This window comes from Ischnura elegans, chromosome 6 (genome assembly GCF_921293095.1).
Source record: "Ischnura elegans chromosome 6, ioIscEleg1.1, whole genome shotgun sequence".
Taxonomy (NCBI): Eukaryota; Metazoa; Arthropoda; class Insecta; order Odonata; family Coenagrionidae; genus Ischnura; species Ischnura elegans.
In genome coordinates this window covers 76714391-76740921 of record NC_060251.1, presented here as the reverse complement: position 1 = coordinate 76740921, position 26531 = coordinate 76714391, and the positions used below count along the sequence as shown (strand labels likewise).

Here is a 26531-nt window from a genome sequence, read left to right as displayed (position 1 = left end):
AGATATAGAGTATATATCGATAGAGTTTATAATGGTAATGATATTTAAACGGAGAAGGTGAAGTGGACGAAGAGAAGGAGGAACAACGAAGGGCTGGATGGAAGTTTCCAGATGAGATACGGAGGAAGCAGAAGGTATGGACGGAGGGTACTTAGCGAGGAGAGGAGACTGAAAGCAGTATTGGAGGGTATGGTGTTCGGTAAAAGAGGGAGAGGAAGGAAGAGAATAGGATTTTTAGACGGTATGAATGGGAGTAGGCCTGTTGTGAATTGAAGAGGAAATTTCATGAAGGGAGAAGAGACTGTTAGAATTCTTCTTATACACTCCATGCAAAACTACATTAAACGGTAGAATACTTTGAATGTTTATCCTCAAAATTGACAATTTTCCTATACCCCTGAGTTATTATACAGGTAGGAATTGGGTGTATTCAATGAGGCCCTTAATTTTCCTCACTATCGAGTCTGAGTCGAAGGCTAAATAATTTGTTGCAATAAAATATTTTCTTGTATTATTTCTTCTCCTGAAAACTCTTCTGGAATACCATAATTGATGGCACACCGAAAAATATAATTAAAACGGTGGAAGAGATAAACCAAAGTAGTTACTAAAAGAGTTCAAACAGGTTTAGATTTAAAATTAGTGAATATTTCCGAACTGGATTTTAATAGTGATAACAAGGAATGAGATGGTAGTTTTTACCATGAATTGAGGAAATCGATTTAGTCAGAATATGTTAGGCACAAGATCCCTTTTTGGAGAATATAATTATAAATTAGTTTCAAGAAGATACCTTAGAGAGTCGTGACAAAATGTCATTTTCTGGGTAACTTTATCCATATCCTTATCTATCTATTTGCTACATCTATAGAATATTATTGTCTTTGGATCGGAGTTGAAAATTTCGGACGACAGTAGAATGGCATTTAAATTGTAATTTTCAGTAATATTGTCGTCATGAAAGTGGATGATTACTAATTCTCTCCCGTTTAGAGATATACAGAATTTACCTTGTAGATACTTGCACTGCACAAACGCTCACAAACGCCCACCGAATCTAATCCGCTCATCTTGTTGCCTAACAATAAGAATGCGCTCAGTTGGCAGTAGCCAGAGCATAAACGCTCAGCCCCAACTCTCCAAGCTTCGGAGATGAGCGTTTGCGCCTCGACTACTGCCAGCTGAGTGCATTTGTATTGTTGGACTCCGAGCGGATCGGATTTCGGTGGGCGATTGTTGTGCATTTGTCCAGTGGAGGTATCGCTGTGTTATCCAACTTTTCTTACTATTTATCGGCTTGAGTTCAGAATTAATTTACGATTTCCGTCCCAAGGTTTTGGAATTGATCAAATGAAATTCTCCGAATATCGACTCAGATAGCCATTTAAACTTGATTGATGATCAAATTAAGTTGTCATTACCTACCTTCAATACCGATAGATATCGACTAATCATTATCGCATGATTATAGTGTATGTCATATTGCTTGGTGTAGGATCGGGTGAAGCTACGGAAAAAGTGGATGGCAATCATGATTATCATTTTTATTGCCGGTAAGATTCTAAAATGTCTTCTGCTTCAAGAAAGACAGCGAGTGCCCACCAGAAAATTTTGAGTACACAGCCTTCAAAAAATTTTGATAAGCCACAGGGTATCTGAGATCTCCAGATTTTCATTTACTATCTAATGGACAATATCTATCGACAGCGCTCCTTGAATTTCGCGGATGTTAACTTTTTCGTCTTCTTAATTTTTGGAGTTTTAGCTCACTATGTAGCTTCGATATTTATCAAATATCCTCTGTTAAGAAAGAAAAATGAAAAAAATGAGGAAACCATAACATGTAAATAATGTAACTCTGTGGAAAACGTGGAATATGCATTCTTGAAAAACACTTTTTCTAGTAATCCATAATGCGCTATCCATCGACAATCCTGTACTGGACCATATAAAGAAGTTGTTATTCTATATACATAGTTTTGAACGTTTCCATTCTAAGGCCAATCATGGCATTGTAACTGCTGAAGGAGATAACGCGAAAATTGAGTCGCGAAAAATGAAGTAGGATATTAGGTTAAATAAGAGAGGAACGAAAAGGAAGGACCTTACAGGCTTGGTCGGTTGCTCATCATTTACAGTGGATCACAGAAGAAAGTTGTCACCGTATGCATTTATTTAATACAATTACCCTGCATTGCCAGTAAAATCATCCTACAGGCCATTTTACTCGGGGTACGCAAATAGAACTGCATTAATTTATCATTAAACAGGCGTGCAATTGCGCGAATACTCGAACGAAATTAGAACAGGGGTCATTTTGCCATCCCACATCCATGCATTCTTGCATGCGTTCTAGAAGTTCAACGCTCTAAACGATGCAATTTTGACTGCGCCTTCGTACACACGTCGCGTCGGATTGTGCATTTACGTGCTTCGTGTAAAACGACCTTAAGACAGGTAGCTTTAAGAATGATAAGAGGCTGAATGCAGTCATGAAAAAAGAATGGAAAGATGAAGTGTATTGTTCAAGAGGAGACGGATGAAAGAGGAACAATGCCTGTTAGTTAAAAATCTTTTGGGCTATGTCGCCGCGTCAATATTTGGGTGGCCACAACGTTACCCGACCGATCATTTACAGTTGGAACCTCGTAATTTAGAATCCAGTAGAAAATGATAGATTTATTTAGTCGTGATGAAAGAAAGAGGAGAAGAAGCGAGTAAAATAAGAGGAGAACGAAAAAGAAGAATAGCCCAAGCTTTCGGTTAGACGCTGCGAAAAGAATGGGAAGATAAAATTAGCTGAATAAGATAAAAGTGAAAGAGAGCAACAGAAATAATGCAGCCTTGGTAGGTTACCGATTGACTACAGAAAAAAGTTATCATTGCATATTTTTAGTTTTGACTGCTATTTTCGGTTGAGAAATAACAATATAGAATCTTGTAGAAAGGGAAAGATGGTTAGTATAATCTAGGAACCTGTGGGAAGAAATGGAGGACCAATACAGTCGTGGTGGAAGAAAGTGGAGGTAAGCAAGTAGATGAAGGGGAAAACGAATAGGAGGAATAGCCCAAGCTTAGCACTTTCCTATTTTCTGGTCTGACCGTCCCTCGCTGTCTTGTGTGCTTAGTCTGTGTCCGACAAGCGAGCGCGCGTCTGATTAAGGCTAATTGTAAGATGAGTGCTGCATGCCTGGTGTGGAATCGTCCTGTGCCATACACCCTGGTGGTGGCTTGCACGGTACCTCGTAGATGTTCATGTACCCATTGACCACAGATGAAGTTTAATTGCATATTTAAATAAAAAAGGTTGTAGCCCTTTTCCAAAAAACCTTTTTACTGCTAAGAACGCGTTTCGGCTCTCTGAGCCATCATCTGGTTCAAGATCTAGTCTTAGTCTTGTACCAGATGATGGCTCACCTTAGTCTTGTACCAGATGATGGCTCAGTGAGCCGAAACGCGTTGTACGCAGTAAAAATTTTTGTGGAAAAGTGCTAAGATCTTTTATTTATTTAAATGTGTCTAACTTCCACCATTTGAAGCCTGAATCTGTTGAACATTGCATATGTGGGTAAACTTTTCTCGGGATTCCCACCGGGTTAATGTTTTAATATCGGCCAACGTTTCAAGTACCGTCTCGGCACTCATCTTCAGGGCTGAATATTGATTTTTTAATGTTTGGTTGCTAAGTCCCATTGTTGTAATAAATTTAGTTAAGTAAAAAAAATATATATTTAAAAAATAATAAAATGGTTGGAATCCCGAGAAAAGTTTACCCATATTATTCGCCGGGAAAGCATTAAATCATATTTCATAATTGCATATGTTTATTTTTGACTGTTGACATCGCATTTACAGTTTGAACATAGTTATCTAAAAACCTGTGGAAAGGAATAGATGGTAAATTTAGTGGAGGGCCAATCCAGTCGCGATAAAAGAAAGTGGAGGTAAAGCAAGTAAATAAAGAGGAGAGGGAAAAGGAGGAATAGCCCAGGCTTTCGGCTCTTCGTCTACCCCCCCCCCCCCCCCAAGAACCGTTCCTCCTCCTTCACCTTCGGCGGGGGGGAGGTGGGTCGCTGCCTCCCGATCCGTAAGAGGAGGGCCCTCCTCTGATCAGAGGAACGCCGATTGAATTTCAATTCTTCCTCTTCGGCCTCCGCGCTACGCAGGGAATAAGCGTGACCTCCCGGCAGCCCGCCCACTACCTATACCCCCCCCTCCCCTCTCCCCTCACACCCCCTCACCCATTCGCTCTTTCATCTCTACCCTCCCCTCCCTAATCTATTTCGCCCCCCTCCTTACCCACCCCCTCGAAATCCCCCCCCCTCTCACCCCTTTTTAGACCCTCTTCCTCGCCAGACTGGATATCAGCGAAGGCCCCTTTCATCGAAAGAAACGTGACTTTGACCGCGACCAATCAAATGCTCTCCCTCTCGCTGTCTTCTTGTCTTCTTCGTCTCCACTCTTGCTATCTCTCTTTGCTTCCCGTCTCTCCATTTGCGAAATGCTCTCCGACCTTCTCTTTTTCTCCTGCCACCCTCCAGAATCCTCTCCATCACAGATGGATTGGAAGTAAACCCAAGTAAATATATACTACAGCGCTCAAGGTGGTCGTACAGTAACTAAAAGCTGCTACCAAACCCTAGGGTCCCAATAGCTCGTAACTACTGCATTATTATGGAAAATTGGTTCAGCCAGTAAATAATGCAGTTATGAATACATCTTAATGAACTACTTATGCTCTTCCTTCCTCGTAATGAATATAATTAAAATAAAATTTCTGATCATAATAAACTACATGAAGACAAAATCTGTCATCCTATTGAGAGTATCAAACCTCGATATAGGTATGACCCCGGATTCGGCTATTTGAAGCTTGTTCCCATGCGCTATAGCTGGCTGTCCATTTTGAACATAAATGCTCAAACTGAGCTTTTATCAGTATTGCTAGGGATAATTCGAAGGATCATTTGCATTTACTTAAAGGACTTCAACTTTATCACCAGATTATGAGGGTCAAAGGTCAGCATTTATAATTTCTTTTGCAATTCAACTGTTCTTATGCTTTGCAATATTTTTTTTCTTCGGCACCTAAAAAGCATAATGTTATGCCGTGACCAATCACATGACCTCCATCTTCTTATTTCTCTCTGCTCTTGCTATCTATCTCTCTCTTTATTTCCCATCTCTCCATTTGGGAAATGCTTTCCATCTTTCTGTTTTCTCTTGCCACCCTCCCGAATCTTGTCTAGCACAGATCGATTGCAGCCAACACGTCCACTGCCTACCCGTTCTTAGGTCTTTCTGCTCTTCCACCCACGCAGTACAGGTAGACGATATTTGCCTCTTCAACCCTTAAACTATATGCTTACTACAATGCTCATGGTGGCCGCACAGTAACTAAAAGCTGACTCCAGCGTAGAGACCGTAACTTCCGCATTACTATGGGAAACGGATGTAGATAGATTAGTAAATACTTAAAAATAGATTTTATTAAAATATTTACACTCTTCCATCCTCATTTTATTAATTAGAATATAAAATATTTAATCAAAATAAAAAATACGAAAACAAAATATATGTACTCAGTCTAAGCTTTAATCAGCACTGTTAGGGATAACAGGTAGGATTATTTGATTTTCCTAAAAACTCTGGCTCTTTATCCCCAGATTAAGATGGTCAAAGTTCAGCATTCAATGATTTTTTTTAAATTCTACCGGTCTTATGTTATGCAATATCTTTTCCTTCGGCACCTAACGGGCGTATTATTCAGTCATGACCAATCACATGATGTCCATCTTCTTATTCGTATCTGCTCTTGCTATTTCTCTCTACTTACGAAATACTTCTCCGTCCTTCTCTCCTGGCACCCTCCCAAATCCTCTCTAGCACAGATGGATTGCAACCAACACGTCTACTGCCTCCTTGCTCTTAGGTCTTTTTGCTCTTACACCCACGCAGTACAGGTGGACGATATTTGCCTCTTCAACCCTTAAAGTAAATATATACTTGAGCGTTCAGTGGGACCGTACAATGACCAAAATCTGACACCAGTTTAGAGTTCCTTACTTACGCATTACTATGGGAAAAGGATGCAGTTGGAAAAGTTAATACTTAAAAATAGATTTACACTTTTCCTTCCTCATTAGTAATAAATTTAATTAAAAATAAAATTTCTAGAAAAAAAACGTAAAAAAGCTATCGTGCTATCAATAATATGAAACCCATCGCATAGCCTCGCTTTATGTAATTTGATGCTTAGTCTTATGCGCTGAAGCCGACTTATCCTCTTGAACATATACAGTATGCTTATTCTGAGCTTTACTCAGTATCGTTAGGGATAATACGAAGGATCATTTGCTATTACTTAAAAGTCTTTAACTTTATCATAAGATTAAGAGGGTCAAAGTTCAGCATTTATAATTTATTTTGCAGTTCTTATGCTATGTAATATCTTTTACTTCGGCACCCAAAGAGCATAATGTTATGGCGTGACCAATAAGTATGTTCTCCGCCTTCTCTTCTTATTCATCTCTCCTCTTATTCTCTTTCTCTGCCTCTTGTCTTTCTCGTTCCTGCTCTTCCTGTCTTTTTATTCGCATCCTGTCTTTCCATTTCACAAAATGCTTTTTGGACGTCGTTACTGTTTCCTGCTCAGTATTGAATCTCCTCCACCAGATGGAGTACAATTAAATGTAAGACATCTAAACCCTCTCCGTTTTCTTGCCTTTTTTGTTATAACAGTTTTTTTCAGTTGGTTGTTGTTTAATTTTTTCCTATTGATCGTAGTAACAATATGAGTAATACTTGCGGTGAAATTAATGGCTTTTAGTGGTTTACTGTAATTTAATTGGTAATATTGTACATTAATGTCTTTGCAATCCCTTTATACATGTTTTTAACTCTTTTTTTCTCTCTTTTCAGGTAAGTTCCTTGTTGGAATTTTCAATCACTCCTTTCATTCATTGGTTTTATGGAGTAGGTAAGTATTAATGATGGTGTAGGCCGTATCACGTTATACATTTTAAATTATAAGCTTTAGGTACTTTTGCAAATGTTAAAACAACAATATATCTTTTATACATTGGTGTGGTGCATTCTGTTTCTTTAATTTCTGAATTATGTTATGTATGTGGATGTTGATATTATGTTTATTATGATGAAAAAATCTCAGTACAACAGACTAGTTGCGAGAATTATCTCTTCTTTGTTTAGAATATAAATTAATACGTTGTGCTCGGGTGCACGGAAGTGTCTTTGTGAAATTGTACCCTAAGACGTCAATTATGACCAGGGAAGGTGGCTTCTTTTGGTATACACCGCTTGTTGTAATGTAATAAAATGTGACGTAACACAAAGTACAGTACTTTATCCTAATCCGGTTGTATCGAGATAATTCCATTCACTTAACCCACCATAGCCTTCATGATGTTATCTTTTTCGTGACTTAAAGAAGCACATGTGAGTAAAAGAGTAAACTGCAACAGTAATACCCATGAGAATAAAAAACAAGGTAACATCATGTTTACTTAGAACTTTCCGGTCTACTAATGGAGTTCTTTAGTTAACACCTTTCTTTTCGATAACATACGAACCGTTGTATTTTTGCAAATTCAGGGATCAGTGCAACAAGACTTGGGTTACACGTGTCGATCGTTACATTAAATATTGAAAAATCGTAAGATAAAATGCTTAAAACAGTTTATATGCGTTAACTATGGAGAAAATGCGTAGACCCTTGATTATATCCATGGGTAGGTAAGAAAACGAAAAGGTACCATATGGTTTTCATGCTAGAGGTGCGGAAAATACCGTTATTCTCATCCGGGTGTGTGTGTCCAAGTCCCATGCTGTAATTGGGAAGACAGCGATGAGTGCCACTTCTTAAATTCATTATGCTAGTGGGGGAATTCGAAACCCATAATTATTTCGTTAAGGAACGCTTGTCCGGAAAGGGAAAAAAACAAGCCATTCGGAAATGTCTCTCCTCAATCAAAATTGAGTACCGCGGCGCTCTCTTGTTTTGTTTTTCGGCTCTCTCTCTCGAAGTCGTAATTCTTCCAACTCGAGTGCGGACGGCCCTTCATTCATTTCTCGTGGGCGGGGAGAAAGAAGGGATGCCAACATCTGTCTCCCTTCCTCGTACCTTGTCGCGCTCTTCAGATTCCCACATGTCCTCGGGTGAACACCGGACAACATTTCGGCTGGACCCCGATAAGTTGTTGGTCTCACAGGGGGAGAACCACGACTTTCGTGAGTTTAATCTCTTCAGCGTAAATTTTATTTTCGTGTGGTCTTGGTTTTTTGGAGACTGAAGTCTTCTGACTCCTATTGCTGCCTGCCTGTTGACTTACACCCTTGCGTTCGTCAATTACAAAAAATACTTACGTCAAATGTTTAAAATGTTGTCCGTTCTCGGGAATCTATCCTTAAATGTGTCTTTTAAACTAGTCTATCGTAAAATTTTATTTTTATCTACCGTTTGCAGCTAAGAGCAAGTTGTACTTTAAGGCTAAAATGTATAGTTTCCAGCATAATTCGGTGGAAATCTTTTTTATTTAAAAAAATGAAAGAACTAGAGTATTTCCACACTTCTTTATTTATACCGTCCCTGATTTCGGCACAAAATGCCATTTTCAATGTACAAGGTAGTGCTCTTGGACGACAGATGTATGGAGAAAAATTGTGTCACGAAATGCTAACCATTGATAGCTGATAATAAATGGGACGAGACACCAGAGCGGTCTCTCGGGGTAACACTCCCGTGGCAGTGTCTTTAAGCTTTCGCTTTTCACTCCTGCACCACGGAAGGGGAGGACAAGGAAGGAAAAGGATGAAGGCGCCGCCGCTATCGGAGCCCGAAGACGCCTCCAAGGAGTGGATAGGGATGGAAGAGAGGGGATGAGGAGTCTCGCACCGTCATTGGGACGTTGGGGCCCACCAGTGGCGCAGCGAGGGGGGGTTTTGGGGTATAAACCCCCCCCAGAGCTCAGAGAAATTTTAAATTTTAATCCATTTTTCTTAATTTGATTGATATTACTAATAGAATAGTGTAAGGATTGATAAAATATCCCTCAGAAAGCCGTAAGACTCACCATTTTGAATCGTTTATCTTAAAATTCCGCAATTAATTTATCTCGCACCTACCGCTTATCCTGGTGGGTATACCAGACCCCACACACCCCGGTATTATTTGCACCTAAACCCCCCCCCCCCAGCCTAAATTTGTAGCTGCGCCCCTGGGGCCCTCTACTACCGAAGCCATTACTTGCTGTTTCTAGAGGAAAGAAAAAACTCCCTATGAGGAAGGAAATGTCTACGATTTTCGGTAGATTGGATTAACTGATGGCAGCCGTAACCAAAACTAACATTTATGGGTCGAAAACTCACAATTTTTTGTTTAAGTTAATGAATTAATCGATTGATAATTTTAATTACGCAGGGACGCTTGATCTTGGTACTACTTATATTTCTAAAGCAAACAAAGGCATTTTAGAATGTTAAAGTGATGCAGACTTTTGAGACTTAGTCAAAACAGTCAGATCGACTGCAGGAGTGGTTGTATCTCACGCTGAAGGAGCTATTTCGTGGCTAAGCCAAAGACAGCCGATGGTTGCTACTTCAACGACAGAAGCTGAGATCGTAGCAGCAACTTAAGCAGCAAAGGAGATTGTATGGCTGGCGAGACTGTTCAGACAAATTCCACCATTGAAATCACTCCCGATTTTGCGAGGGGATAACTGAGCAGCAGTTTAACTGGCCGAGAATGCAGGATTCCACAAAAGAACGAAGCATATAACAATCAAGGATTTTTTCGTTTGAGAATAGGTTGCAGAGGGCAAGCTGGGCATTTGGCAAGTTTCAACTAAAAAGCAAGTTGCGGGCATCATGACGAAGACGTTGTCAAGGGTTCAATTGAAGATATTGAGCTCTAAAGTGGGTCTTTTCTAATTTAATGAATCCAAGAGTTGTATTATTGATTAATTAGCAAGGGAAAGAGTTTAAGCAATTGTTTTAACGAGATGTTAATTTAAATTAACAAGTGAAAGTGTTGAAGTTAATGAATTAATCGATTGTTAATTTAAATTAAAGGAAAAAAGCAAAAGGGTTGTCAAGGGCTAACAGTTGTTGATTAGTTACCGGATAAAAACCATCATTCAGGGCCGATTTCACCAACCTCTCTTTGATCGGCGATCAGTTGATCGGCATCAATTCCCTGATCCGAGATCAAGTCTCGCGTCCGTTTCACCAACGTCTGATCCTTGATCAACAATCAAAATCATTTGATCGGCAATCGCGTAGCATTATAATTCTCATAGATTTGTAAGTAGCTTTCCTATTGGCTGTCTACAGCGCATTACAACGGCATTTGTTATTACCTACGTGAAAACCGCGACTTTCGAGTTTAAAAAACAGCGAAAGCGAATAATTTCTCTGAGTTGGAGGAATCTCATCTCGTAGAAACTCATTCAAATATTATATGGAACAAAAGAACAGATGCTAATACATGCAATGACAAGAAGAAAGCATGGAAAGAATAAGCGTAATATAATTAACTGAAAAATAGTGTACTAGCTTTGGAAAATAGAAAAATATAAATTGAGATAAAATAGGCTGCCCTAGCCAAAGTGAAGGAAAATAAATAAATAATATTTCTCAAATCCTAGGTTTTTTATCCTATTAATGTCATCAAATCTAAATTCCAAGTTATACTATCCGTGAATTGAGGTAAAAAATTATTTCTGTAATTTATCTGCAGGTTTAAAATGCTATTGAATGTTTAAAATAGATGACATTTACAATTTAATTTTTTATGCTCAGGTAAAATGAGAGAAAACCATTTACCATGAGGAACCATGCTATGGTTATCATGGAAGAAGAATTTATTTTTAAAAAACTCATAAAAGTATGCCATTAATTAAGGCTATTCAAACAGCTGCTCCTGTGGATACCTCTCCCATGAGTTGATGAAGATTCACATTGGCATCTTGAATGAGAACCTTGAATGAGTACCTTCTCTTTGAATATAATTGAAATTTTGTGTAAAACCCCAGTAGTCACAATGATGAGGAAATATGTATTTTTTTCATTCTTAGTCCAATGGAGAGGGAAGGAAACCTCTGTTTCAATACCCCAAAACTATGGGCATACCCAGCGAGGGGGCAGCTGCTCCCCCTTAGAAGCAAAAATCAAAAATGTCTTTTTGGAAAATAATATTTTTTCAAGCTAATAATTTTAAAAATTAATAAAGAGTTGTTACAGTTTCCTTAAAATGTTAATTTCATTCACCTTTTCCATGCTTAAATCTTACCTACAACTTGAATAACCATGGCTTGCCCCCCCCCCCCCCATAGTTTTGATACTGGGTACGTCCTTGCCCAAAACAACATTCAAATGGGTTTAGGCTTTGCTCATGAGCAAGGTTGTACTTCCTCTCTCCTCTGTTTACAGGGTGTAACAAGGAGGTATGGCCTGAAGGGATAACCACCATCACCTTATAAATAATCATCTGGTATCTCTGCACTTCACACTTTAGCCCTCAAATGAAAAATTTTGAAATTAGTGCTATTGTGAACAGACCCAAGCCACCAAATTAGTCAATTATAGTGTAGGGGAGCAAACTGCCTGGGCATTGATAGAAAATTAGGACTTCTTATTTCCAAATAATTCCACATTTTTTCCTCCAGATGAAGTTGTTGGGATATGCATGCAGTCTATTGCCCCAATGATGCCTGGGAATCCAGCAATCCCAAAAAATTCTTCTTCCATTCTCACAAATTCCTTTCTTCCACTAGGAAATTGTATGACTTCTTGGTACAGCATTGCTTTACAAAATGGGACCTTTAAATTAGACTGCTTGATTTACTCACTCTAAGTAGTTCACCAATTACTATGTATCTGCAAAAACTTTTAAATCTCAGGAGCTTCATAGCTTCCTCTTACCTAATTACATAAATGTATATTGCAACTTGAGGCAGGTTAAATGACTGTCAGCTACATAAAATAAACCTCAATGTGAAAATAAAAAGTCAATTAATCTCATTCAGACCATAGTTTGTTAGGTTATTTACAATGCCCTGTAAAATATTTTAATGAGACACAATCAAGACTGCATTTTAAGATATACTGGAGCAATGCATTTAGAAATTTCAAAATTTATTTTCAACATAAATATCAAGAGCCATTGGTAACCACTGCTATCATTGAATTATTCCCACCACCATTGAATTATGATGAAAAATAGATCTGAAGGATATTATATTGCCAAGAAGAATTTATAAATATGTATATAAAAGGTTGGTAAGAATTTTAATCGCCTAAATCAGGTCGATTGCTCCCTAGGGAACTAGCAACTGACCTACCAGTTACATTTGGTATCTTATTATTGTTTAGTGATAAGTCTATCGCAATACATAATTGCAATAATCTGTATTATTCATTTTAATAACAGTCTACTACTAGCTATGTGATGAGCTACACTTTTAGGTGTACATAATTATTTCCATGCCTAACACTAATCAACTCATACTAGCAATACAAAGGTCCTAGCATCAACAAATTCCAACAATTTTTTATTTTTATTTTATTCACTTGTATTTTATAATGATAACATGTTAGGATTGTAGACCAAATAAAGAAAGAGATTGCTCCATTTTCATGCTTTGATTTTAAAAGATAATCCTTAACTTAATTTCCGAACATGTATACAGAGGATGGTTATGATAGAATGATAACAATAATGACACAACAAAATAAACTAATCAAGTCTATTTTATTATACTAACAAAGCTGCAGTATATATCAAGCTATAATTGATATGTGAACAATGTAGCGTGTTAAAATTTATACTTCCCATATCTAAATTGTTGTGAACCATCACATGCTACAGTTAAACAACAGTTTTATATTAACACAATTCATGAATTTGCGCCCACGATCTTACCTCACATCACATACTGACATCTATTTATCACTTCCTTATACTAGGAGCAACAAACTCATCATGCCCAAGAACTCATGTAAAATAAATTGTGATGTACACCCAACAGCAGTAGACATTACTCAAAAACAATTTAATGTCGTTGATACATAATATACTTCATTGAAGATTATGGTTTAAAATCTCTAATTTGCATTCCAACATCTTATTAATACCACAGCTGCAAATGTAATATATGCAATTAAATTGTCGATGCCATGATTTTACACCTTAATGTATTTATTACTATGCTGAGTATTCAATAGGTAGTTAAGAAAATTAATAGGATTCCTTCACTGGTTTATGATTAGCCATTTATCTAACTTTTACATAACATTGTGGGTTATGTGACCCCCTCACCTACATCACCTTCATGAAGTAAGATATTTTAAAGTGCACTACTATACATTAATCATCTTTAGGATACAACTAAAAAAACACTATTACCAGTTTGCTCCAAATCCTGTGCAGCAGTGTCATCTAAGTACATCACCTAGATGAATATGACTGACACCTGACCGTGTATAATGAATAAGATTACATCGTTCATTACTTCTTATCTCTTGACCATTAATTAATAAAATCTACCCAGAATTTGTAGTACCACAATATAGTATAAACATACTGCAATACCATTATCTTCGGTTACCTTTAAAAATCGTGAACTATTTTCATATTTGCCACAGTTAAAATAACCAGTAAAGGTTATATTAAGTTCACTAATTAAATTTCTAATTAACATGTGTCAGCTCCAACATCACCGAAAGGCAAACATCGATCAAGCGAAGGTTAAGGTACACATAATTTTGAAATTACTTTTTCAATGATTTTGATTTGTATGACCATTACACTTGATTTACATACATGAAACTAAAATGTAAAAGTGAACTCCTTATGTAAGCTGAGGTACCAAAAGGCTTATCTTGAAATCGAGGTTAACTTATGTACTTATGTGGAAACTTGACGCGACTATTGTCATACACACAGTATAATTCTACATGCTATTTACTCTAACAGCAGCACTGATATTAATACTAGCTAATATAGTAAATTTCTTCCCTCAAGATAATATCCTTCAAACAAACAACTTGAAATTTAACGTTACAAACCTTCGCAACTACTGACCGATTGAACTACCATTTGATTCCATGCAAGTATACTTTATATTACATACCATTACCGCACACATAGTAGTTATAATAAAACGAATGATGTAAATACAAAACCATCAACGAAACAAGAACAACAGTAGGAATTATTATATTTTCTCCTTTTTCTTGACCTTATTTTAATATATAAAATGATGTTTCCTGGAGTTTAGGTCAATAAATTAAAAGTTAGCAGCCAACGTTTCGTTTTATTTTAAAAACATCTTCAGGGCTATGTTAGAAAAAAAAATTATGAAACAATATAAAATGCAGAGAATTAGGCAATATACAATATATATACATAAAAAAGGAGCAATCGTGCCTTTTTTTATATAAACAATATAATTAATAGAAATATATATAAACATATATATATGAACAGAATGGATTATACAAAAAATTTTGACATAAAAAAATGTCAAAAATTTTTTTTTTTTAATGTCAAAATTTTTTGTATAATCCATTCTGTTCATATATATATGTTTATATATATTTCTATTAATTATATTGTTTATATAAAAAAAGGCACGATTGCTCCTTTTTTATGTATATGTATTGTATATTGCCTAATTCTCTGCATTTTATATTGTTTCATAATTTTTTTTTTCTAACATAGCCCTGAAGATGTTTTTAAAATAAAACGAAACGTTGGCTGCTAACTTTTAATTTATTGACCTAAACTCCAGGAAACATCATTTTATATAACAGTAGGAATATCTTCCAACAACATACCGGTGTCTTCATAAACAACGTCAAACTCAGCGTTTCGATATTCGTTACTCTCATGTTGAAAACCCGCTAAATTTAAATACCGTGTGTTCAAGCCACTCAATTTAACTGCAGGCTTTCCGTTACGTAGAATCTCGGAGCTATTAAAAGCTGTTCCACGGGTGATATGGATGATTCCTTCTGTTTCCTTTGTCCTGTTATGAATACGCTCTAGGACGAAATCAACGGCAGGTTTGGATAATCTAAATTTCATTTTTAAACTCCTTATTCTTCGTATATATCATACGCATTTACTTCCAAGGACCTGTGGTGTGCACGTAAGTTGAAATAATCTATAATTATATCCAACTCCTCGTCAGATGATGACAATACGTCGGCCATCTTGGTTGATCATGGCTTGATCAAAGAAAATCCACGATCAACTTGATCAAGGATGTTGATCCCCGATTAGCGCTGATTGTCGTTGGTGAAACTCAATCAGCGTGATTTGAGATTATTTTTACGGTTGATCCGAGATCAAGCGTTGATCGGCGTTGGTGAAATCGGCCCTCAAAGTGACAACATCGACGTGAATAATTAAAGGTTAATTAGATCATTACTTACGTCAATACTGTGTCTAGTAGTTATTTTTGGAGCAAGAGTAGAACTTAATCCAATATTTCTGAACTACAGAATCTTTGAGCCAAGCGCTCCGATGAACAATCAGAAAAATAGCACACGTGTTCTGTGGTAGTTGTATTGTGTTGTTCGTGTGAAATTGAAACATATAACTAGAATTTTTAATGCAGAAATATTGACTTTTTTATAGCCATAACATTGGTATAACATTATTGATCTCGTATCATTATATTTTATTATTTTAAGTTTCTGAAAAATCTCTGCCTCCGTGAGTATTTGAACCCGGACCATTTGGGTGGGATGCCACCACTCTAGCCACCACACCAACCCGATCCCCTTCTGTCTTCCCTTTTTCTCTCGATTTTTCTTTTAAATTTCAATCCCAAATTTCGGATGACTTCACCTTCCCTATAACCCAGTATGCTATTCATTTTCCCTTTCCTCTCCTTCGCCGACCATCGAAGATTCCTTCATGTACCAATCCCTTTTCCTCCACCCCTTCCTCCTTGCCCCCCTCTGATACCTTCGATGAATGGCGAGGTCCATAGTTATGGTATAGTATTCTCGTATTCGAAATATCGGCCGGTATGCAGAATTTTTATCATAGGACGAATAATCATCTATTCCAATTTATTAAAGATCAGGATACATTTTAAACTTTTCTCTCCTCTCATTCATATTTCTTAGCCTCTACCTTGTCCTCAGATTAGAGAAAGATATCGCCTCGCAACTCCATATGTTCGAATCCGGGATTTTAATTCTAATCAAACATGGTCTAATAAAGTGTTTAAAACTGTTGAATAAAAATTTCTGTAAAAGAAGATCTTACATGGTGATAAAATAAATATTTTTCAAATAAAAAAATATGAATTGCATTCAAATGAAAATGGTTTTAATGAAATTGAATTTGAATAGACTATTAAAATACGGTGCGGAAAAACCGGAGTAATTTTAGACTAAAAAGATAACTTGACCACAGCATAAAGAATTGATGGACCGCATGCAGATGGCAGCTGATAAGAGATGGAGCTATAATCTATTTCAAAAGTTTGTAAGTAGATCTACAATACTTTATTTCTGCCACTTATATACGAAATACCACATATATTTTTCGCGCCGAACTAAATTTACGAACTCGTAAATTGTTGTTGTTCCTTGTAGCCCAGGTATGCGTTGATGAAACTGCTCTCTGTGACCTATTTACGGGATTCAAGACAAACATTTTTTCCAAGTATTTCTAGTACAAGAGAAGTATATCTAGTTTCCTAGCTAGAAGAGAAGAAGGCTAAAAAAAACTTGTCCTTCAAGATGGAATCTTTTTCCTTCGAAATAAAAAAATAAGGATGTCTTGTGTATAAGGGTATATAGTCTATGTTTCAATGCCTTTCTACTTAAATAAGCTTTTTTAGATTTTTTGAGCTGACTGCACAAAAGATTCCGTTTGTATCATCGCAGCTCACTTGACGTTGCTTTGAATTCAGTGAGAGTATACATTTTATAACTAACTAACAAGCATTTCAGTGAGGCACGTACGCTTATTTTTTATCGTAAGTCTTATAATATGAATTTATTGCTTGTCAAATTTAATCTTTGCTATCTATACTAATTATCGCCAATTTCCTCATGTGCTTCGGAAGGCTCTTCCGACAACTTTAATAAACCTATTTAAATGCACGGTGGATGACAGTACATTTAGTTGGCAACTGGAGAATCCGCTATTATTGTGTTTGTGATCATTGGTTTCGTTCATGAGGTGGGAGTTGGCAGGTATTTGTTTTGCGGCGCCGTTGACGTAATCTCATTTCGCGCTTTACCGACAGATGGAAGGTCATTCGAGATCGATGTGGATCCTGGCCTGCCATTAAAATGGTTCGTTTACAGATGCCGCCTATCTCTCTATATGGATGTTCTCGTGGCGTTTGGTTCCCTTTTTGACTAATTCAGGCCTATATTTACATCTAGCGAGCTACGCAGAACGACCCAGCGGGTTGCCGACGTTCCAATGACTCGTATAATCCCGCGATAGCCTGCGGCCAAATATAAAATTGCATCGTCATCGATCGCTGGATTTCTAAGCAATTGACTGAAGTATCCGGAGGAAAAAAATATACGGTGTAATTAAGTTTAATTGATAGGCCTGTGTTTGATTGTAATGGGAAGTCTATCGCGTGATTTTCGAGCCTATATTTACCTTTTGCTTACAGTGCTCATAAACCTGTTTGAACGATCTTGCGTACTTGAGGTGGATGACGAGGAAAAAAAATCACTTTCTAGATCACGAGTTGCTGGAGATGGTGTCATTCTTTGTAAGTAATGCAATAAATCATTGTTTCCGATGTATGTATCCGTAATCAAGAATAATTAGAGATAATGCTTGCGCCAGATGAGCCTTCCAGCGTTTCGGTGTTTAGAGCTGATGTTTCCAGTGGCGCAGCGAGGGGGGTTTGGGAGATAAACACCTCCCCAGAGCTCAGAGAATTTTTTAAGTTTAATCCATTTTACATAGTTGGATTGATATTACTAATAGAATAGTGCAATAATTAATAAAAATATCCCTCAGAAATCCGTAAAACTCACCATTTTGAACCATTTATCTGAAAATTCCGCAATTTATTACTATCGCACCTATCGCTTATCCTGGTGGGTATACCATACCCCCACACACTCCGGTATTAGTTGCACCTAAACCCCCCCCCCAGCCTTAATTCCTAGCTGCGCCCCTGGATGTTTCCTCTACGAGATGCGACGTATTATGGTAGTAAAATTCTGGGTGATTAAGATAATATTATTAACAGACTAATTTTCGGTCAAGGATTGTCGTTATGAAATTTTCTTTCCCATATTTTTAATTAAATCGATAATAATCCTACTATGCGACTGCGCAGAACTGATTTTAACGTGAAAAGTGTTCTCCTTTTTTGCATATCACATATATTGCCCTTCATCTTTAAATTGCGCGGAAAGATTTCTTAATAATGTCGGTATTATAACGTTCATTTTTATGGAGAGAGAGCTTTTTAGGCAGCATAGAATGTCATGCTACCTTACGACAATATTCATGTTCGGATATCTCATCAGCATAAATTAGAAAAACTGTTGGTAGCATTTGGTAAAAAATCAGAAGCCACTAATGAAGAGGTATTAAAATTTTTCCCAAGAGAGAATTTTTTCGTCCGCAGATTTTTTCTTCCGATAATTACAACGACATTACCCTCACAGGAATCTATGCAATTTCTCTTCGTCGTGAACCACTATTTGCATTGTTTGTCGGATGCCTATATATATTGGCCTAGAAGGCTTTTAAGGCCTGAGGTGCTATGAATTTTTCAATACTGAGGGAATATGTAACACATACTATTAAAACTTACGTGCTCTTTCTTTTTATTATTGGGGCGAAAAATCTGAGGATAGAAGTGATATGTGCGTGAAAACACGTCTTAACGTCCTTTTTCGTATCTAGTGAATTTATTTGCATTGATTCGCTCATTAACGTCAACGTGACATTATGATCTACCATAGAGATGATCGGTTAATTTGCTATTGAAGTACAGTGAAGAGTGTATTTATGCCAGCAGAAATATGTAACCCTCCTTTCACCCTGCTAGTTTCAAGCAACAAAATGTAATGTTGTCTCAATAATCTAAAGGTACTCATACCCTACTTTAGTAAGGTACGCAATTCAGTCTTTCTTAAGTGAATCATTTACCTTATTTCTCTTTGAATCTGCTATGCATGCGACCGCGTATGCATATAAAATAAGATTCCAGTGTTCACTACCTAGTATACAACTAGAATAATTTCACAACTCTCCCTCATATTGTGCTAACCATTTAGTTGCCCTTATCTCGTGAATCACCCTACCGATTATGCTTCCGGTATGGCGCTTGCCTGAAAGTGGACCCGGCTACTGTTTTACGGTATCAATCCCATTTTCACCGCCCTTATAGTAACCATCGCTCAGACCCCTTCCGTTTATCGTAAAATTAGAATAATTTCGACACCGACCATGCATTTCATTAGCTTTCTCATTCGGAGAAGAGAGGCAAAAGTGTGGACTTCCACAGATTGCTTCGCCCCCTTCCGCTCGTTATAAAATCCTTAAAACCTAACGAATTGTTGTGTTTCTCTTTCATAATTTTTTGACCCTCGCCACCCTTGAACGTTTCTCACCTGGACGTTTCGCGTCGGACGGCGAGTTTCGGTCCCGGTCGCCCATCCTCGACCGGGAGACGTCCGTGAGACGGAGGGCGGTTAATTGCGCCTCGCGAAAGGGTCTTATAAATTTGAGAGCCCCACCCCCGAAGGCAAAGAGGTAACTAAGCAGCATCCTGCACCTGCCCAGCGCCGGCATTCTCCCACGAACATCTGTCCCGTGGCGTCCGTATAACATTCTTATACTCGCGAGGATACTTACCGTATCATCTTCCTTCACGGACTTATCGGGAGAGGATTATTCTCTGGGGGACTAGAGAGGAAACGCAAGCAGCAATCAATGTATCTTCAACACTCAGACAACATTGTTGGCGTTAACATATGACACCCATGCAATATCCTTGTTAATCCAATTAAGTCCATCGAATGGTAAGACGAATGAAGTTATTGCACGTTATTTTAATATAAATTAGAACAATAACGCAAGTAATTTAATCTTTTGTGGTCGGCACCAAACAACTACCGAGTTTAGGAGGCCTTTTCAGAACTCGCTCCAAGAAATTTGAGTAAAATTTAAAGCCATTCCTAGACCATCGAATGAAAAATCTCTAATTCCTGTGCGTCACAATAATAATTAACATGAGAATTAGCTGTTGCGATTACCAGGCGATTAAAAATAAATAGATATTTGGTACTAGCAAAAAATATTAAATACACCTTCAGCAGAGATGGCGTTGGGAATGATGACGGTTGACGAGCATGGAATACACATGCCATTCATTTCATGCATTTGTACAGCTGGCGTGAACCGTACAAACCACCCCATTCCCTGAAAGTGACGTGGGTGCTGTAACAAGATGAATCAATTGCAATTCCTCCAGCTCATATTTCGAACATCACATGATGCTGAAACTGTAGACGAGGTGGCAAATTAATCACAGAGTACAATATTACCTGTTTAAATGAGCTAGAATACACCCCAAGCAGCAATCAATAGCTCTACAACATCCAGATAAGATCTTTGGCATTAACATATGACATACCCGCAATATCCATGTTAATCCAGTTAATGTTGCATGGATAACCGTCAAAAATCCAATGGATCCGCCAAAAAAACGTTGCAGTGGACAACGTTCAAAAGTGGACATCGAGGTCCATATTACAACATCTCTGAAATATCTTCACAAAGTTCAATGAGTAGAAAATGGTTGTACTTATTATGGCTTTTACGAATCCCCAGACGTACACACAAAACCTTTTTGCTCTTTGATTCTGTTCAGATAAATATATTACATATGGGCATTGTATGGAATATTTTTTTAAGGAAATAAGTGATACTTATTGAATTGATGGAAAAGATGATAAATACGACCAAATGCATTAACTTTTTCCGCAATTATTTTTTTAATAAAACTTTATTGTACTTAGACATGGTCTTCTCCTTCCTTTCCTTAAGGCCTGTTTACACGATACATTAACATGTGCGAGATTATGTCTGTTTGCATGAATGATTTTTGAGGACTGGAACGGAACATGTACAAATGCATGAACCAAATTACAACAGGTTCTATTTTTCGTGCTTGCATTCGCACAAGTTGGGTGGTTACACGGTGCATTTTGGCGTTCATTATCGCGTTCGTACATTTTATACATTAACACGTATGTGTTAACGTGTGTAAATAGTCCTTTCGAATAATACGTATAGAATATATCTATTCAACTTCATTTAAGAATATCACGGATATTGCAACTTGGTTATCTTATCATGTATCTTATCTATGTAACTTCATTTGTACTACTTGTCATGGATGTTTCACATAGGATATGTATGTAAAGTTGTCAAAATCTCCATCATGTATTAACAGCATGTTTTGGAAATATCAACCTTATTAGGATATCCTACGGATATCATCTGTCGCTTGGGAAGCTAGTTCGAAAGGCGAAGGTCAGAGCTGCCGAATCTCATTCTCAATTCACTAAAATGCAAAGATGGCCTATTTTCATAGTAAGCATCGTTAGTCGGTGGTCGGTGGCTATCCATGGCAATTTTGTGTAATGAGTTAATGGCTTTCTGTTTCTCTACCACTATCCTCATCCTTGGCTATTGTCTATTTTCCCTTAATTCACCTTATCATCTGCTTTCTGGTTTTCTCGAAGTATTCACGATTATTTCACCCCAAAAAACTTCTTTTAAATTATTTCATGACTATGCTTTAGACCTCTAAAACCATTGAAGGTAATCAGAAGGACCAGGGCTAGACTAGCTTTTTCCGCATCTGTCTTTAACACCTGCTCCAGTAATGGATTGCGAGGGTGTCTTTTGATATTCCGTCTTTAGTAATTATCCCCCATATTTCTCCTTGTTTCCTCTGATGAGTAATCAATTTCAGCCCAATTTAGCCTGAGGGAATGGTCGTCGCTAGGATTGATGCCATATAAAGTCCTGACCATACTTAATGATTCATCCCCTAGCCACCGCTTTTAAAAAGGGTTTTTGTATCCACATTTCCCCGACGCTTGACGTACGAAAGAGATATTCAATGGTGCTTATTAAAATGTCACAACTTGCAAGATTTCGCATTCAACTTTTTCCATTTATTGGAAAAAAATCACTACGGTATTGATGAGATATTCTAACGGCGGAAAAACTCTCGAATCAAAACTAAATGCATTGACTAATCCAGGGGCGGAACCAGGATTTTTTCTCATAAGGGTCTGACAACTCTTCTCATATTAGAGATTAAAAACAAAATACAGCAATTACTGCAGAAAATATTCTCTTTATTTTGAAGTAAAGGTAATTAATATGAAATTAAATGATTGAGGCTTCTTAATACACAAAATGAAGCTTATCTGCGCACAATGCACCGTTATCACGTTGAATGAGGTCATCTACTAAAGCTACGTAAGATGAACAAAAAGTTGAAAAATTATAAATATGCAATGATGTGAGGCGTTTATTGCTGGCACTCTTTCATAAATATCTGAAAAGAATAAAACTTTCTTATTTCCACAATAATTTACTCACTCGCGACTGATTTAAATACAGTTCATCAATTTTAATCGACAGTTTCGATACAGCCAGAAGATGGTACATTATACGATAACGGTAGCTAGTGAATAAATTATTGAGAAATTAGCTAAGTTTTATTATTTCCTGATAGTCATACATAAGTAAGTTTGCATCTCATTTTATCAGCCTGAATCAATTATTATAATAGTATTCTACCGATTAAAGTAGGTTTCCATGGAGTACCAAGGAAGTAATCTGGAAGCATCCCTTTCCTTCCAGCACTGCCTACTTCAATTCACTGTAAGGCCTACTCCCTTTCAATCTATCTAAAATCCTATTCTCTTCCTTCCCCACCCTCGTTTACCTACCATTCTCACCCTCTAACACCGTTTTCAACATCCCCTCCCCACTAAGTACTCCCTCCATCCAAACTTTCTATCTCCTCCATATCTCATCAAAAACTGCTTCTCCTCACCCACCATGTCCTGCACTTCGTCGTTTCTCTTCTTCTCTGTCCACTTCACCTTCTGCAATCTTCTCCATATCCACACCTTAAATGCCTCCAGTCTCCTCTCCTTATTGTCCACGTTTCTGCACCGTAGATAGGTACGCTCCAGATCAAACTTTTCACTAACTTTTTCTTTAGACTCTTACATAACAATCCTCTCAGAAGCTGCTTCCTGTTCATGAACGCCTCCTTTGCTAGTGCAATTCGCTTCCTGATGTCCCTACTACAGTATCCGTTTATCTTAACCCCTCAAGCGCGGCAGGCATTTAATTAAATCCCATCTCAGCGGCCGGATGAGATTTAAAAATCTTCGCCTTTTTGGTATACTATCATTCAATAATTTATATCTTTCATAATATACGATCAGTATCGTTGATAATTTTTGTAAACTTGCGTATTATAATGCGCTACTATATAATAATTTTTCGAGCGATTGGAAAAAATATTTGTTGTTTTATGTATCTCTTTTTATGAACTAATGAATAAATTTTCAATTTTGAAAGATTTTTATTTGGTTTCGAATATGCTACGAGATCTCTAACATTCCATGCATTTAAAAAATACAACTACATGATGTAATTTAGTTATTTGGGGTTGAAAATTTCATAACAGATTGGATACTTTCAATAGGACTACCCGTTTCGCCTCCTTGAAAATTTACCACTCCGCCCACTTCTCTGACTTTGTTCCATTATTACCGTATCATTTCATATAGGTAATCACATGCTAATGTTTCAAACGTCAATATCCAAATATTCAAACGATTTACCTTAGAATATCTGCTCTGACATGATTTGAAGCAATCCAAACATAATCCCACTGCACATTTTTCACAACAGTACACGCAAACTCTTCATTTCCCATGTTACGCACAAACTGCACACCTCCTTTGAGACTTTGATTTCTTCCCAGCTGCAGGAATTGTCTTTAGGAAATCAATTTTTGTGAGTCTTGGTACTAAATTGTGTAATGAGTGACGGCCAAGTCCAAACAGTTCGTATGACGTTGGATATTTCAAAAATATTATCTCGCCCAATGGCACGCGAAATGATAAGTCAAATTTTTATACGTTTTTTTCCTGTGAACAACATATGAATTTAGGACTGCCTCATTCAATAGTCTCCTAAATAACTTCATACATCACTCTTAATGGCGTTTTCTTTCCATTACGTACGAATGCAATAACAGGTCCTTGAAATTCACCCCACCAATGATTTTACTATAGCCTAACACACAAACAGACTTCCGAGTCTCTTTTTTGCCTTTCAATACTATTCAAATTTCGTAGGATACCCAATAGGGTGGTTTCCTATTATTTTTTTATTGCCTTAATCGAAAGATTATTACTCCTGGAGTACGTATTTCACGCTTTTAGATTTTTAAATGATAATATCTATTTTTCGCGATTAAATGAAAAGTGAAAATTTTCAAGCGCGCGAAAACGCGACGCGTTAGTAGGAATGATGGGAAATCTCTCCGTACGTCGTATTTCTGGTTCCCCCTCCGCCCGGTAAGGTGACCTTGAGGCGAGGCTTAGCGCTGATACGTCGCAGGCTGCCAGCGGGTAGCCTAGTGCCCTGCCGCCTGGTAGCGCTTGGCTTAAATAAGGATTATTAATACCTTATCAAACGAGGAAAACTTTCCGACCTTAGCCAGTTTTAATAAGTGATTATTAAGACATGTTTCCCTGAGCTCTGCGCCTCATGCATGCTTTGGTAACCTCAGACGACGTATAACTCCTATCTTCTCGTGTAGAAACTAGGTCCCTGTGACGTCACGTGGAGTGGCATCGCATGGGCGCCAATCTGGCCCTTTTCAAATGAGGATAAAAATGGACCATTGCCATTCGTCTACACCGGCATTTATAAAACGAAATAATTTGTATATTATGATAACACTAATGGTGGGTAACGAATCGCAATTATTGCCTTTTGTTTTCTTTGATGAAGGAAACTACCCTATTATAAAAAAAATACCACACACAGGAAGTACATTCGATGAGAATTTCAGCATACTGCCTGAACGAACACCACACAGCATGAATGACTCTGGTGGACTGGGTGGACTGAAGCTCGTGGCTCAGAAGCTCCCTCAAGAGACGAGAAAATATCTCGAAGGGGCCCTGGTATACGCTGACTGTTTAGATGGAATCTTATCTTCGTTGATTACTGTCCAGAAAAAAAAATAAAAAAATAAATGCAGAGCGAAGCACATGGCCCCTTCGCTGGGGACGCTTAGGACTAACGAGGCGGACCAAACACATTTGGGGCTCGAGGTGACGACAAACAAGGAGAAGACGGAGAGATGGCATTGAGCTTAGAAGATACCGTATCTCAAGCTAAAGTAGCTGACCCTTCTAGACGTCTCTCGAGCAGAATAGGCGGAAGTTTTCATGATAGAACAGCTATAAGGAGGCGATGAGTTTTTGGACCGAAGTCGTCAAGGCGCTGGTTTAAAACGGAATTTTATCGAAGCATTTTCTAAAAATCTTGAAGGCATAAAACCGCTATGAAACTTTTATTGGAAAGGAAAAACATTTCTTCAAAAGATAGAGCAATTAGTTTTAATTTAACATACAATATCTGGTAGAGAAAAAATATTATAAACAGTAGGTCAGGAAGCGTACTGGGTACGCATGACGGCGGCATACGAAATTTAAAGGGCGCGTACTGGGTACGCATGACGGCGTTGAGGGGTTAATATGCTGCCTAAATAGTTCAATTGCTCTACCGGCTCAACTTTTTCCTCACCAATCAATTTTCTCACCTGAATCAATTAAGTACAAATTTAGTTTTGTATCTTTTTGAAAGCACAGTGAAACTCGCTTATAACGATCACGCATGTAACGAAATCCCGCCTATAACGAGGTGAGTTCCCGGACACTTGGACTTTATCTATGACTATGATCGCCAATGCTAATTTCGCTGCATGTAAAGACCTCGGATGATACGAAAGGTCTGATATTACGAACTACTTTTTGGTCCCTTAGGGAACTATTTCCTCTTTTATAAAGAAATTACGCCCATCTGCCCACATAACCGTTTCTTACCTTGTCGTCAGTTGCTTTTATGTTTGACCATCACAACATAGTTTTACTGTTGATCTTAAAATCCTTCATTTAATGGAAAGGGTGGATAAATAGTTAATGTTACATATCTGTTGCTTCAGTAATGACGATTTACGGAATATTATCCGGCAATCCTGTGATTCATAGGCCAAAATCCTTTATTATGGATACAACGTAATTCCGTTATATCAAAATATAACCATGGTCCCCTGAAATACGTTATATGCAAAGTTTTATTGCATATCCTCCTCCTTCCATAATTCCTTGAAGTTTCAAAGTATTACTCGCAACATTTTGTTAAACAAGGCAAAAGGAGAATC

The 26531-nt window shown here is 37.6% G+C and overlaps 1 protein-coding gene across 1 annotated transcript in view; it reads left to right on the top strand.

Annotated features, from left to right (window-relative positions):
* The window catches only part of LOC124161021 (POU domain, class 3, transcription factor 3), a 495257-nt gene that overhangs the window by 408805 nt on the left and 59921 nt on the right, over positions 1-26531 (top strand). The window lies entirely within an intron of this gene.